A 13,079-nucleotide genomic window follows, 5' to 3' on the forward strand; every position below is an offset into this window, starting at 1 on the left:
CTCCCCTTCTTGAAATGAAGTCGTCCTCGACGGAAGTTCATCTTCCTCACCCAAATAAGGCTTCAAATCTGCAATGTTAAAAGTGGGACTAACCCCAAAATCTGCAGGCAGCTCAAGTTTATATGCATTATCATTTATTTTCTCTAACACCTTAAAGGGACCATCAGCACGTGGCATTAACTTTGATTTGCGCAAATCAGGAAATCTATCCTTACGCAAATGTAACCAAACAAGATCTCCAGGTGCAAACACAACATGTTTTCTACCCTTATCTCCAGCAAGTTTATATTTAGCATCCATGCGCTCAATGTTTTCCTTAGTTAACTCATGCATTTTTAAAATCAATTCAGCACGTTGTTTAGCATCAAAATTAACCTTCTCCGAAGATGGAAGAGGCAACAAATCAATAGGTGCACGAGGTAGGAAACCATACACAACTTCAAAAGGGCACATCTTAGTAGTAGAATGCAATGAACGATTATAAGCAAATTCAATATGAGGCAAGCATTCCTCCCACATTTTCTTATTATTCTTCAAAACAGCCCTAAGCATAGTAGACAACGTTCTATTGACTACTTCAGTTTGTCCATCAGTTTGGGGGTGACAAGTAGTACTAAAAAGCAGTTTAGTCCCCAACTGAGCCCATAAACATCTCCAAAAGTGGCTAAGAAATTTAGTATCACGATCTGAAACAATAGTATTTGGCACACCATGCAAGCGAATAATTTCACGAAAGAACAAATCAGCAACATTAACAGCATCATCGCTTTTATGACATGGTATAAAGTGTGCCATTTTCGAGAATCTATCCACGACAACAAATATGCTATCCCTCCCCTTCTTTGTTCGAGGTAAACCTAAAACAAAGTCCATAGATATATCCTCCCAAGGAACACTAGGTACAGGCAAAGGCATATATAAACCATGAGGATTGAGTCGTGACTTAGCTTTTTGACATGTAGTGCAGCGAGCAATAAAACGCTCAACATCCCGTCTCATCTTTGGCCAAAAGAAATGTGTAGCAAGTACATCCTCCGTCTTCTTCACGCCAAAGTGTCCCATTAATCCTCCTCCATGCGCCTCCTGCAACAACAAAAGACGAACGGAGCTAGCTGGAATGCATAGCTTGTTAGCACGAAACACAAATCCATGGTTAACAACAAACTTGTTCCACATTCTTCCTTCTTTACAATTCTGCATTACATCTTTAAAATCAGCATCATGCACATATTGATCTTTGATGGTCTCCAAACCAAATATTTTGAAGTCAAGTTGTGAAAGCATAGTATAGCGACGAGACAATGCATCAGCAATAACATTTTCTTTTCCCTTCTTGTGTTTAATGACATAAGGGAAAGTCTCAATGAATTCAACCCATTTAGCATGTCTACGATTCAGTTTAGCTTGACTTTTAATATGTTTCAAAGATTCATGATCAGAATGTATAACAAATTCTTTGGGCCATGAATAATGTTGCCATGTTTCTAAAGTCCGAACAAGAGCATATAATTCTTTATCATAAGTAGAATAATTTAGACTAGGCCCACTCAATTTTTCAGAAAAGTATGCAACAGGTTTGCCATCTTGTAATAACACACCTCCTAATCCAATTCCACTAGCATCACATTCAAGCTCAAAAGTCTTATTAAAATCAGGAAGTTGGAGTAAAGGAGCATGTGTCAACTTATCTTTCAATACCGTGAAGGCTTCTTCCTGTGCGGTACCCCAAAGAAAAGGCACATCTTTCTTTGTAAGCTCATTGAGAGGTGCAGCAATGGTGCTGAAATCTCTCACAAAACGCCTATAGAATCCAGCGAGGCCAAGAAAACTCCTCACTTGTGTGACCGTTTTGGGCTGCGGCCAACTCTCAATAGCTTCAATCTTGGCTTTATCAACTTCAATTCCCTGTGGAGTAACAACATAGCCAAGAAAAGATACTCGGTCGGTGCAAAAGGTGCACTTCCCAAGGTTACCAAACAAACGTGCATCACGTAGAAAAATAATAACAGCACGTAAATGTTCCAAATGTTCTTCCAAAGATCTGCTATAAATCAATATGTCATCAAAGTAAACTACCACAAATCGTCCAATGAAAGCACGTAAAACTTCGTTCATTAATCTCATGAAAGTACTAGGTGCATTAGTTAACCCAAAAGGCATGACTAACCACTCATATAATCCAAACTTAGTTTTAAATGCTGTTTTCCATTCATCTCCCAATTTCATACGAATTTGATGGTAGCCACTACGCAAATCAACTTTGGAGAATATTGTAGAGCCACTCAATTCATCAAGCATATCATCTAGCCTAGGAATAGGATGACGATAACGAATAGTAATATTATTAATGCCTCTACAATCAACACACATACGTGATGTACCATCCTTTTTCGGCACTAGAATAATAGGAACAGCACAAGGACTAAGGGATTCGCGTATATAACCTTTGTCGAGAAGCTCTTGTACTTGACGCATAATCTCCTTCGTCTCCTCTGGATTGGTACGGTATGTTGCACGGTTTGGCAGTGAAGCACCGGGAATTAAGTCAATCTGATGCTCAATCCCTCGAATAGGCGGTAATCCCGGTGGCACGTCTTGTGGAAAGACGTCAGCGAACTCCTGCAAAATGTTAGTGACAGCAGGAGGCAAAGAGGAAGGCACGTCCTCGAATGAAAATAATGCCTCTTTGCACACAAAAGCATAGCAAACAGATTTGCTGAAATCTAGCTCATCAATATCAGATTTGGTGCAAATAAACATGGACTTTTCAATTTAATTTCAGAAGCAACACTAGATGGTTTATTATTAGGCTTCATTTGCTGCTCAAATTCTTTTGCCACAATCTGATTTTCACTCTTATTCGTCTCCTGTTTTGCTTTATTAGCTCTATTAATATCATCTTTCAAAATGGAATCAGGAGTCATAGGAAGCAAAGTAATATTTTTATCCTTATGAACAAGAGTATAGTGATTGTTTCTACCATGGTGTACAGAATTTTTATCAAATTGCCATGGTCTACCAAGTAATAAGAAACATGCTTGCATAGGTACCACATCACAATCAACATAATCATCATATGTAGAGATACTAAAATGCACACGAACAGTACGTGTTACCTTAACCTTGCCGCTGTTGTTGAACCATTGGATGTAGTAAGGATGTGGATGTGGTCTTGTGGTGAGAGAAAGCTTCTCCACCATCTCCATGCTAGCCAAGTTGTTGCAGCTCCCTCCATCTATGATGACGCGCACAGAACGTTCTTTCACAACTCCCTTGGTATGGAACAAATTTTGCCTCTGATTTTGCTCAGCTTGTGTGACCTGCACACTCAAAACACGTTGAGCAACTAAACATTCATACCTGTCAGCGTCTTCAGGAGCCATGTATTGCGTCTCATGATCAGAATCATCTCCACCATGTTCTTCACGTGTAATAAGAGCCAAAGTCTCCTCATCATAGTCACTAGCGGACTCATATCCACCATCCGCGGTAGCAATCATCACACGCGGAGATTTGCATTCTCTCGCATAATGACCTCCTCCCTTACAACGACGACAAATAATATCACTTGTGTGCCCTGTTGATGCCATGGAAGAAGAAGAACGCTGTGCAGGCCCCGCAGGTGCGCTCTTGGCAGATAATGGTGGTTGTGCCTGTTTTCTTGTATCACGGCTGGAGGTGGCACCGGATGGAGGTGCTGGTGCAGTTGAAGTAGAAGATGCACGTGGTGTCCATTATGAAGGTCGGCCTGCAGAAAAGTTAGTTCGCCCCAATGCTTGTCGATCCTGCACTTCACGTTCAGCTTTACAAGCAAGATGGAATAAACGAGTGATATTAGTATACTCCTTATAGTCTAGAATGGTCTGAATCTTTCTATTTAATCCATCCAGAAAACGTGCAAGCATAGCTTCATTCTCCTCAACAATACCACATCTAATCATGCCAGTTTGTAATTCCTGATAATATTCTTCTACAGAATTTTTCCCTTGTCTTAAACGCTGCAATTTTTGAAGCAATTCACGTTGATAATATGGTGGAACCCAACGCGTACGCATAGCAGTTTTCAAAGCAGCCCAAGTAGTTGGAATAGGATATAATCTACAATATTCAGACCACCATACACATGCAAAACTAGTGAAAGCACAAACAGCAGCAGCAACTCGTCTCTCCTCAGGATATTGTAAACATGTAAATCGTTGTTCAGTTTCTAACTCCCAAGTAAGATATATATCAGGAACATATCTACCCTCAAATGGTGGAATATTCAATTTCAGTTTAGGAATATGGACATCATCTCGTACCTGAGGTGGTGGTGCAGGCCTACCATTACGAATATATACCTGAGGTCGACCTGCTGGTGGTGGTGCTGGTGGCTGCACGTAGTGTTGATTTTGATCAACCTCATCCTCATAATCTCCCACATAATCATCCTCCTCCGCATCAGCAGCAGGAGCCACCGAAGTATCAACAGCAGCACCAACAGTTTGGCCAAACGCAAGAGGAACACGGCTTGCTCGGCGGAGGTCTGCTTCGCGACGTGGAGGTAGTCGTTGTTGTTGTTGTTGGAGAGGTGCGTTAGCTGCAGCGGGTGGTGGTGGTGGAAGACGCGCAAGCAATTCATTAAACTTGTTAGCGAGCTTTGTTTCGAACGTCTTCTCAAAGCCAGTGATCTTCTCCATGGCCTCTTCAAAATTGTTCAGCACATCTTGCACCTGTTCAGTCATCATTTGCTGAAACTTATCATGAAGCTCCTTGTTCGATAAATTCTCCCAGTCAATCTCGTCGGCTTGTGATCCTGGCATGGTTAGCAGCAATAGAAACACACAAGAATATGATCCTACAGACTACGAATAAGTGGTGGTGGTGGGTGTCACAAATCCGTCAAGCAAATCTCAAATTCTTACCAGTTCTTACCCAGCAGCAGGCGGTGATCGGCAACCGTTGTAGTCAAAAACTCTCAAAGCTTGGATAGAGCGATTACCAGGGAGAGTCAAACGCACGACGTAGATGTATGTGGAGCTGGGAAGGCTTATAATATGGTAGCAAAAAAGGTCAACAATAATCAATTCAGAGATGCAAAGTTGAATAAACGCTCAACGACGGTACTGTGCTGGTCCTGGGCTAGAGTGTGCTAGAGACGCGAGCCTAGAACACTAACAAAATCACGGCGCGGCACGTAAACAAGGGAAAAGCACACTCTGGAATTTTTTTTTCGCTCTTTTTTTTTGCGCTCTTTCTTTTTTTGCGCTGCTTTTTTTTTGCGAAAAATCACTATAATGGCGAGTGTCTCAAAACTCTTCTTAGCTCAAACTGACAGGATGGGCACGAAATTTTCTTGACCAATTTTTTTTTTTGACTGCCCGGACCCAAAAACTGGAAACGGGTCAAAAAAAACTTCCTATAATGGCACCTATCTCAAAACACTCAGAAACACCTAAAAATAGGATAGCCAGAAATTTTTTCGAAAAATGCGTTTTCGAAAAATTTTGGGCCTAAACGGAGCGTGGCTACCCGACTCTTTTTTTTTTCCGAAACCTACTCCGGCAAGGAAACACGAATCGGAATCTAGATGGATCCCGAAAACAAACCTAATAAGCAAAGAACTCGGATTGGTGGTGGATATATGGTGGTGGTATATGGCAGCGGTGGTGGTAGCGGTGGTAGTATATGGATATGGATCGGTGGTGGTATATGGACACGGATTGGTGGTGGTATATGGATACGGATTCGGAGCGGTGGCGGATAAGCGGTGGTGGTAGATGGCAGGGGCGATGATGATGGTGCGGCGGCGGCGTGACAACTGATGACCAGAACTCGAAACTCTAAAAGACTAGACTCTAAGACCAGCAACTAGACACGACGATGCAACCGCAAATTCAACAAAGCAAAACCCTAAAAAGATTATGCAAGGCTCAGATTGGTTCGGATAGGATGAACTAACCCTAATTTTTTTTGTGTGGCTTTTTCGTGGACTGTAGGTATGAAGAACAGACTCGATCTAAACTACGAAAAACTGTAAAATCTCACCGAGCAACCTGGAAATCTGATACCACTTGATAGAGGCAAAGGTGTCCCGTCTTTCGATGAGATGATGGATATCGCTTTGGTGGAAGTCGACTTTGACGATCCGACTACGAACGTGCGAGGACGTCGCGCCTTAGCAATCGCTAAACCAACTCCGAGAGGTTATTGACCACGCCGGAGCACGATCAACCTGACCACGAGGGTCTGTTTCCTGCGAGCAAACGAAGAACAAGCAAGAAACTGAGATTGCAATCTGGATATTGCGAATATAAGATGAAAGCTTTATTGATCAAGGTGCGGTTCTGTTACGCCTTTGTCTGGTCGTTGAACACAAACGAAGTACGCGAAGTTGCAGCTATGGCGAACTTTTAATCTAAACAAAACCCCAAAGTCTAAATGATGCCCTAAGGGCTGTATATATGGAGGAAGAGGGGGGAATTTCGTGGCCCTTGGTGGAGGGGTCCGAAATCAACCCTATCTCTTGTTTCCCCACACATACGGACTCTAAAAATAGCCTATACTTATGTATTTCGAAATTACATGGGCCTGGCCCAATAATAAGGTGACGCAGCACCTAAAATAGCCTCCGGACGAAATTTATGAAGTGGCATCTTGTATATTTCGTCCAAGGCTTCATGCACCCATTATAGTGGCTTCAAAGTCCTGAAATCATCACTTGTAACTCCGTTCTTGTTTCCCTTGCGCATGCCATCATCTCCATGCTTGTTCTTGCTCCAATGTTCATCCTTCTCCAAGCTAGGCCCTTCATTTGTAAGCAAAACAAATGTATCCAATTTAGGCAGCATCATATTCTCATGAACATTAGAATCATTACCAAGAAACGAAAGTACCTGGTAATTTAGTTGGCATGCACGAGCTCTAGTAATTGGTCCAGTATGTATAGCAGCAGGGGCTGTGGGTGTAACAATTGTATTGATGTCCTCATCAGACAACAACGGATGTGGTTGTCATAGTATGCCTAGTAGTTGAAGGAACAATCATATCAACTCTTGGAATGTGCACCGTGCGCTTGTTCTCCTCGTGGCCAACACGTCATTTTATTTCCTGTTCAGCTTTGCAAGCAAGATGAAACAAATGGTCCATAGGATAACACTCTTCATGAATTAGTATCTCTTGAATATCACGGTTTAATCCTCCCCAAAATCTATCCATAAAATCATCTTCACTTTCTTCTAAAGAGGAATGCAACAAGGTAGTTCGTAAATCATCATAATATTTTGTTACAGTTTCACTACCTTGTTTTAAGTGCTGCAACTTCTTAATCATGTCACGAGTATAATAAGCAGGGACGAAAGTATGTCGCATGGCAAGTTTCAAATCATCCCAAGTAGTAGGTATATAATCAGGGTGTAACCGACAATATTCACTCCACCAAACCAAAGCATAACCAGTGAAAGAACCAACCGCAACCTTAACCTTTTTATGTTCATCAAAATTATGGGAAGCAAATATATTTTTTATGTCGAACTCCCATTCAATATATAAAGCAGGTTTAAAACGGCCATTAAATGGTGGTATAGATACATTAACCTGATCATGTGCATTTGGATGTTTGTGCACCTCTCGTGACGGTTGTGGTATTTGCAAAGGTGGTGGCACGTCTCCCGCGATCGACAAAGCCCATGAATTGACTCTGGATCCTGTCATGATTAGTAGAACAAGAAACAAAATCCAAAAATAATGTTCCTATAACTACTAGGATGTGGTGGTAAAACGCTCACAGTAAAGCAAATATCAATGTCTTACAAGTTCTTACCATGCAGCAGGCGGTGATCGGCAACCTGCGGTGTCAAGTAACTCCGAATATTGAGTAAAGCGATTGCCAGGGGAGCGTACGTATACACGGTGTAGAAATATGTGGAGCTGGGTTGGCTATATATGGTAGCAAAAGATTAGCAATAATCAATTCAGAGATGCAATGTTGAATAAACGCTCAACGACGGTACTGTGCTGGTCCTAGGCTAGACCGGACTAGAGACGCGAGCCTAGAACACTAATGAGGTCACAGCGTAGCACAATTAGAATCAATCAAGGATACTAAGTAGCTCTGGACAGCAAGATATAAGTGAAGATCACAACGGTAGTGAAGGTAATGATGAAAAACAACTGCCACGCAGGATATACAACAACTCTCTCCAACTTTCCTCTTGAAAAGTTTGAGCCAATTTTCTGATAAATTCTTTCAAAGAATGCTACTAACTCAAGCTTTCCAATGCAACAAGAATCACTCAATTCCGAGTTGATATGAGGAGTTAAAGAATTCTAAAACTGGCCTGAAAAATTGGAACAAGCTGTGTTCACGAACTTCGGAGGGCAAAAAGACCTTTTTAGAAGCCGATTTTGAGGTGTCAAATATTGAACTAGCTTCTGCAACTATTTAGATGCGGCTCATCGCTAGCTTCAATTTGAATACTCACGGAGCCAAAACGGACTTCGTATGAGGAAGATACACCTGTTTTACTGAACAGTGCGCAAAACAGATTCCAATCCGAAATCAGGTACGAGATTGATTCTAGATAGATCCAATTTTTTTTTCTTCTCTCTTTTTTTCTCACTCTTTTTTTCCTTTTTCTTCTCTCTCTTTTTCTTTCCTTTTTTTCTCTTTTTTTCTCTATCTTTTTTTTCTCCCTCTTTCCAAGACAAACTAGATAAGATGCAGATTGGATCAGGCGAAGATGTGAATGACCTCAACTATGATTATGACAATGAACAGTGCATAGCACGTGGTGGAAATTAATAGATGGGATGGTGGACAGCAGAAGGGATAATGATGCAGCGGCGGCGTGACTAATGTGAACAGAACTCGAAACTCTAAAGGAACTAGACACTAAGACCAGCAACTGACACGACGATGCAACCGATAATTCAACTATGCAAGCAATGAATAGAAAATTGCAAAGGCTCAGACTGGCTTGGATAAAGGATGAACAGATCTAACTTTTTTTTGTGGCTTTTTCTTGGACAATAGGTAAGAAAAAAATCTAATCTAGGAAAAACTGGAAATTCTCACCGAGCAACCTGAAAACTGATACCACTTGATAGAGGCGGGGTGTCCCGATCTTTCGATGAGATGATACTACCGATTTGGTGGAGACGACTTTGACGATCCGACTACAAACGTGCACGACGTTGCGCCTTAGCAATCGCTAAACCAATCTCCTGAGGTTATTGACCACGCCGGAGCACGATCAACCTGACCACGAAGGTCTATTCCTGCAAGCAATCAAAGAACGAGCAAGAATATGATAAAAGCAATCTAAATATTGCGAATATATATGAAGTATTGATAAAGGTGGGGATCCGTAAGCGGTCTTGGTCTGGTCGTTGGACACAAACGAAGTACACGAAGTTGCAATGGCTAACTTTTAACTAAACAAATCCCAAGGAAAAGCTACTAGATGGATCTACTTATATAGGGGCAAGGGGTGGCGGCCAAGGAGGTGGGAGGACGTCCCAAGGCAGCCTAAAACTAAATCTAGGTCGTACAAGGCCAATGGGCCCAAGTGGAGGTGATGTAACACCTTTGGACTTGTAGTTTGACTCGGATTCTGCTGCAGCATCAGATTGTTTCGTCCACAACTCAACGCTCCGGACGAATTTGAAGGTGATTCCAATTGGGTTGGAAAGTGCACGAAATCTAGTTTCCAACAAAAAAAGAATCACCCAATTCGGAGTCCGTATGAAAAACTTGTGTGCATTTTGAGTAAGGTGTGTCTGTGCAGTCCGAATCTGAATCCAGAACGTGAGAGACTTGGACTCTATCTTCTCTTGGGCCAAAAGTGACGTGAGAGAACTTTTTGGACAGCAAATAAACATCTCTTTCTTCCTTATCTTCATATGTGGATTGTACAAATGTCCCATACACCTGCAATTAGACAAAACACAAAAGTGTGTGAAGTATTTTTGTTCTGGATAACATAAATAGATTATTGAATAGTTTGCACTAGAAATCACCTGACAAATATGCATATATGCAATATTTTTGGTCATATCCAAGGTAGTCATGTCCTCATCATCAATATTTTTGGTCATATATAGGTCATTTTCTTTGGTCATGATCTCGTACCTGAGGGTGAGCCCTACCATTGCCATTATTTGCATGTGGACGACCTGGTGGTTGCTGTGCTGGTGGTGGCACGTACTTCTGATTTTGATCAACCTCATCCTCATAATCTCCCACATAATCATCCTCCTCCACATCAGCAGTAGGAGCCACAGAAGTATCAACAGCAGCACCAGCAGTTTGGCCCGACTGAAGAGGGACACGGCTCGCTCGGCGGAGGGTTGTTTCCCGACGTGGAGGTAGTCGATGTTGTTGCTGTTGTTGACGAGGTGCGGCAGGAGCAGCCGGTGGTGGTGGTGGAAAACGCGAAAGCAATTCAGCAAACTTGTTATCGAGCTTTGTTTCAAACGTCTTCTCCATGCCATCTATCTTCTCCATGGCCTCTTCAAATCTGTTTATCACATCTTGCACCTGTCCACTCATCATTTGTTGAAACGTATCATGAAGCTCCTTGTTCGTCAAGTTCTCCCAGTTAGTCTCGTCGGCTTGTGATCCTGGCATGGTTAGCAGCAATAGAAACACACAAGAATATGATCCTACAGACTACTAACAAGTGGTGGTGGTGGCGGGTGTCACAAATCCGTCAAGCAAATCTCAAATTCTTACCAGTTCTTACCCAGCAGCAGGCGGTGATCGGCAACCGTTGTAGTCAAAACTCTCAAAAGCTTGGATAGAGCGATTGCCAGGGAGAGTCAAACGCACAACGTAGATGTATGTGGAGCTGGGAAGGCTTATAGTATGGTAGCAAAAAGGGTCAGCAATAATCAATTCAGAGATGCAAAATTGAATAAACGCTCAACGATGGTACTGTGCTGGTCCTAGGCTAGACCGTGCTAGAGACGCGAGCCTAGAACACTAACAAAATCACGGCGCTGCACGTAAATAAGGGAAAAGCACACTCTGGAACTCTTTTTTTTCGCTCTTTTTTTTGCGCTCCTTTTTTTGCGCTCCTCTTTTTTTTTGCGGAAAATCACTATAATGGCGAGTGTCTCAAAACTCTTCCCTCGTCAAACTGATAGGATGGGCATGAATTTTTTTTTCACTTTTTTCGGAAATCAGGGCAGCGACGACGAAGAAGTGCGACAAAAAATCACTATGATGGCACGTGGCTCAAAAGACTCAGAAAAGCGTAAAAATAGGATAGGGAAATTTTTTTTTCGAGACCTACGCAGGCAGGGAAACACGAATCAGAATTTAGATTGATCTCAAGAACAAACCTAATATGAGAAGAACTCGGATTGGTGGTGGATATATGGTTGTGGTATATGGCAGCGGTGGTGGTATATGGTAGCGGTGGTGGTATATGGATACAGATTGGTGGTGGTATATGGATACAGATTGGTGGTGGTATATGGATATGGATTCAGAGCGGTGGCGGATAAGCAAAAGTGGTAGATGGGCGATGATGATGGTGCGGCGGCGGCGTGACAACTTATGACCAGAACTCGAAACTCTAAAAGACTAGACTCTAAGACCAGCAACTTGACACGACGATGCAACCGCAAATTCAACAAAGCAAAAACCCTAAAAAGATTATGCAAAGGCTCAGATTGGTTCGGATATGATGAACTAACCCTAAATTTTTTTCTGGCTTTTTCGTGGACTGTAGGTATGAAGAACAGACTCGATCTAATCTACGAAAAACTGTAAAATCTCACCGAGCAACCTGGAAATCTGATACCACTTGATAGAGGCTAAGGTGTCCCGATGTTTCGATGAGATGCTGGCTATCGTTTTCTGTGGGAGTGGACCTTGACGATCCGACTATGAACGTGTGAGACGTCGCGCCTTAGCAATCGCTAAACCAACTTCCGAGGGTTATTGACCACGCCGGAGCACGATCAACCTGACCACGAGGGTCTGTTTCCTGCGAGCAAACGAAGAACAAGCAAGAAACCGAGATTGCAATCGGGATATTGCGAATATAAGATGAAAGCTTTATTGATCAAGGTGGGGTTCTGTGACGTCTTGGTCTGGTCGTTGGACACAAACGAAGTACGCGAAGTTGCAGCTATGGCGAACTTTTAATCTAAACAAAACCCAACGTCTAAACGACGCCCTAAGGGTTGTATATATGGAGGAAGAGGGGGGATTTCGTGGCCCTTGAGGGTGGGGTCCGAAACCAACCCTAACTCTTGTTTCCCCACACATACGGACTCTAAAAATAGCCTATACTTAAGTATTTCGAAATTACATGGGCCTGGCCCATTAATAAGGTGACGCAGCACCTAGAATAGCCTATGGACGAATATTATGAAGTGGCATCTTGTATATTTCGTCCAAGGCTTCATGCACTCCTTATGGCGGCTTCAAAGTCCTGAAATCATCACTTGTAACTCCGTTCTTGATCCCCTTGCGCATGCCATCAACTCCATGCGTGTTCTTGCTCCAATGTTCATCCTTCTCCAAGCTAGGCCCTTCATTTGTAAGCAAAACAAATGTATCCAATTTAGGTAGCATCATTATCTCATGAACATTAGAATCATTACCAAGAAACGAAAGTACCTGGTAATTTAATTGGCATGCGCGAGCTCTAGTAATTGGTCCAGTATATGTAACAGTAGGGGCTATGGGTGTAACAATGGTATTGATGTCCTCATCAACCTGAACATGGCAAAGTAAATCATGGCATGGGGCTACTCAAAGAGCTTAACAAAAGTCCCTTAGTGACCTTGAGCCAAAAGGGATCAGAAAATACAATTGCAAGCATGTGAACATGGCAAAAACATAATCAGTTCTCAGACTTAGTGAAAACTGGAGCATGCTGAAAACAGATATCAAGTAGGCATGTTTACAAGCTCGATGCACTCACTACAGAGCAAGTCATGACAAGCTAAGCATAAAGCCATCAAGAATACACAAAATGCAAGCTAGACATGGCAAGAACAATAACATAGCATGCACGGATCAACTACAACATCATCGGCAAAATCGCTAACAAGTAGACAATCTGCCCAGATTCACGAAATAG

Source organism: Triticum aestivum, chromosome 5A, assembly GCF_018294505.1.
Source record: "Triticum aestivum cultivar Chinese Spring chromosome 5A, IWGSC CS RefSeq v2.1, whole genome shotgun sequence".
Taxonomy (NCBI): Eukaryota; Viridiplantae; Streptophyta; class Magnoliopsida; order Poales; family Poaceae; genus Triticum; species Triticum aestivum.